Here is a 3,953-nt window from a genome sequence, read left to right on the forward strand (position 1 = left end):
AGAGACGTTTGCAAATCGGTTGGTTCGAAGTTTTGAACCGCGGACAGTCCGCCCCAGGGGCGCGGACAGTCCGCCCGGGGCTCTAACGGTCGACTCTGACACATAATCATTGCAGTTCTAGCCGTTGGGTTTGAATGGCGGACAGTCCGGTTTTTGTGAGGCGGACAGTCCGCGAAAACTCTGTTTCCACGGGGTTTAAGTGTAACGGCTAGTTTGTGGCCTCCCTCTATAAATAGAGGGAGTGGCCGGCCATTTGAGGTTGCTGAGCACCTTGGGGACTTGGTGTCCATGTGTGAGAGTGCTTAAGAGCCCTCTACTCACTCTAACTTGATAGTAATCATCCGATCGAGTGATAGAGCGATTCTAGTGCGATTGCTTTGAGAGATTGCATCGAGTGGCACTAGGTGATCGTGTTGCAAGCCGGTGTGCTTGTTACTCTTGGAGGTTGCCACCTCCTAGACGGCTTGGTGGCAAGAGGCTCAGTTGAAGCCCGCAAGAAAATTGTGCGGTGCTCCGGAGAAGAGATTGTGAGGGGTATTGTGCTCACCCCGCGGGAGCCGCGAAGAGCAACTCTAGTTGAGCGAGACGTGAAGAGCAACAAGTGGTCCGGCCGGATCATGTGCTAGAGCTCGGTATGAGCACTCCACGTGGGAGAGTGTGACTTGAGAGTCACCACTAGCAAGAGGATCGGCGGCAACCTTGGAGCTTGTCTCAATGGGGATTAGCTTGGTGGCATCCAAGTGAATCTCGGGATAAACATCACCGTGTCAATCTTGTCTACTCTTCTCGGTGGTTTGCATTCTCCAAATCACAAGCCTTGTATTTACATTCATCTTTTTCTTGTGCTTGTGTAGTTGCTCTCTAGTGATTAGTTAGCTTGTGTAGCTTGCTAATCATCTTCTTGCTTGTGTAGCTAGAAGTAGAGATCCTAGTGTAACTAGTTAGCTTGTGTAGCTTAATTAGTTGCTTTTGCTTAGATTGTGTAGCTAAGCAAGTTGAGCTCTTGGATTTGGATTGTGTATCCTTGTCATTGAGCATCTAGTGAGTTTAGGTTTGGCTTTGTGCTTTTGCTTATTAGAATTGTGTAGGAGCTCCCCCGGTTTGTGAAGTACTAGTGCTTAGGCTTGTATGCCTCGGCATTAGATTTGTTAGGAGAGCTCTTACTAGCTTGGCACTCCATTTGTTTTGTGTAGAATCTTTTTGGAGGTGCCTTAGAGTTCTAGTTAGAATGGTGAAGTCTTGGCTAAGCGAATAGTTTCAATTCTGCATAAGTTTCGGTTAGCCGGCGCAATTAGTTTTAGAAAGGACTATTCACCCCCCCTCTAGTCCGCCATCTCGACCCTACATCTTGGCATAAATCCAGTACCCCAGCCAGTTCCCCTCCTATTTATTTTTCTGGGCTGCGGCAAGCACAACCTTGGTCAAGCATGTCTTCTTGTTGGACTTGCGAGGGACTAAGGTGCAACACTCATTCTGCGCCTCACTCTCTTCATCATCATCATCCACAAAAACCTTCCGAGGCTGACAGTGCAACTGAAACAGCCTACAAAAGGCATCAACGGACACCCCACCTCCGAACGTCCTCGCAACCCACAAAAAATTTGACAACACTACTATCCCATTCGGGGTGAAATGGTGAAGCTTCACATTGAATGGCTCTAGTAGCTTCGGAACTACAGGATCCATCGGAATACGCAACCCAGCGGTAAAAAAATCCTTAAAAACAACCACCTCTCTAGTCTGAGGCACCGGGAAAACCTCTGGGCCAGGAGGGCGACACACCCTCTCGGGAAAATATCCTTTTGAAACATAGAAATCGATCGTACTCTGAGAGGTGACAGATGGCTCGAAGAGCAAGGTCTTACGCTTCTCAGGACCCACCAGGTCGGAAACACTCGCTGAAACCCCCGACAGACTTCCGCTGGCCTGTTCTTGTTGGGCTGGCGAACGCGAAACCTCGGATCCTTCGGGGTGTTCAATGGGATCAGAGTCTGCGCGGAGAACCGCCCTCTTAATAAATGTCATATCTACACAAAAGCGAAGAAAGGCAAATTCGGAAAAAGGGTTCAAACGAACCTTCGATCAACCTCGTTGTTTGCTTAGTACGAGCCATGAACCGCTATTCTACTTACACCGAGAAAAACGAGTAGCTTGATCACGCATGAAGTGGAACCTTCAGAAGAAGCGCTTTATAGCAGAAAAGCGTCGAAGATAAGCAAAGCTCAAGAGGGCACAGGTTTTACCCCCACCCCCCCCCCCCCGCTTATATAGGCGGGGTGAAAGCAACAGTACCAACGGTAAAATCGATGAGTCGGCCACCCAAGCGACGCAATCGGAGCCTGACACGTGCACAATCAAAACCGACCGTTGCAGCCGACGGTTCGGGATATGTTTTTCCTCGGGAGCTTCCCGAAGGTTACGCGCAATCTTCTTCTTTAACGCGGGTTCGGACCGTCGGCTTTGGACCTCGCCCTCGAGGGGCTACTGTTGGGGATTGGACCTTCGGACAGACTCCCGGAGGTCGATCCCACCCTTAGAAATGCTCCCTAACTCGTTTGCAGGGCTCCAACAAAGGAAGGCAAGCATACCTAAAGGGTGACGATCGCTCGCGAGATCGCCCCAGGACCTGCACCCGAAGGACATTGGGGACAGAGTGCAACCCAAACGAAGGACATCAGGACCTTCGTCGGTAGTGGACATGCGTGTAAAACGTGAATACGTGAGAAGGTCGGATTTGTACACCTCTTACCTTGTAATTTTACTCTGAAACCGGCTGTAAGTGAGCTGTAAATGGTTTGGAATGGGGCAATTTAAGAAAGCCTGGCCGAGGACTATGGGTATAAATAGCCCCTTCTCTCCACAATGTAAAGAGTTAAATTTTCTGGTTATTACTAAAGAATTAAGTATTTTCTTTTATTATTATTTTTATACTGTTCATGCTCTCTGTTTGAGCATCTGGAAACTAAAAACCGCAGCCTGGTAGCGCCGGGATCGGTGTGGCGCCGCGCGCCTGGTGGCCGTAAGGGCAGTCCCAACCCAGACTCTACCATGGAGTCTAAGGCTCCTATTTATTGTGTTTTGCTGATGTGGCAGTATATTTATGGAAGAGAGAGGGAGAGAAATCAAGACTCCAAGTCTTATTTAGACTCCAAGTCTTCACGCAAATCAAGAATGAATGTGAGAGAGACAAGTGGGCCATATAAACTAAAGTAACACACTTTGCATTGGAAAATATAGTTTCTTGTGATGGAGTCTTTGAGACTTAGACTCTATGAGTGGAGTCTGCATTGGGACTGCCCTAATGATGCGCGAGCAAGTGGGCGTACGCGACGGGGACAGCCGCTGCCCCGTCCCCGAGCGCACAAATGATTAGTACGGCGATAAGCAACAGGCTGATGGGCGCAATCAGGACAAATCACTGGGCATCACGCAGAACTAGTACTGCTAGTTTTCAGTAGTTCTTGGCATCGATCGCACCGGCACCGCACGGGACGACTGCATCTGCCTGCAACTCGAGTGCGCTGCCGGCGCACGCGGCGGGCTTCCCATCATTAAGTAATCTCCGCCGCAATCAATACGCATCACCTACCACGCCTTCTTTAAACAAGAGCAGGGTGTTGGCGCTCGCCGGTCTCGGGCTCTCCTGCGTAATGGCTCACTTAACTCCGGCGGCGGCCCGGTCCAGGAGCCGCGCATGGGCACGGCAAAAACCTGGCGCGCGGGCAAGTACTCCGGCACGGCAGCCGGCAGCCGGGTAGAGGCCCTGAGGTCGTCGCTCGCGCGTCCGCGCCAAGCGTCATTCCCTCCAATGCAGAGGGGGACGAGGGAGCGCGCAAATGTTATCGTCAGCATAGGGATACATACCCACCCGGCGTCCTCGACGTCCTCGGCGCCGTCCGGGGTGGTTGGTGGGTGGGGGCGGTCGCCGGCGTGGTCGCCGGCGGCCAGGGTGG

Source organism: Panicum virgatum, chromosome 9N, assembly GCF_016808335.1.
Source record: "Panicum virgatum strain AP13 chromosome 9N, P.virgatum_v5, whole genome shotgun sequence".
NCBI classification, from domain to species: domain Eukaryota; kingdom Viridiplantae; phylum Streptophyta; class Magnoliopsida; order Poales; family Poaceae; genus Panicum; species Panicum virgatum.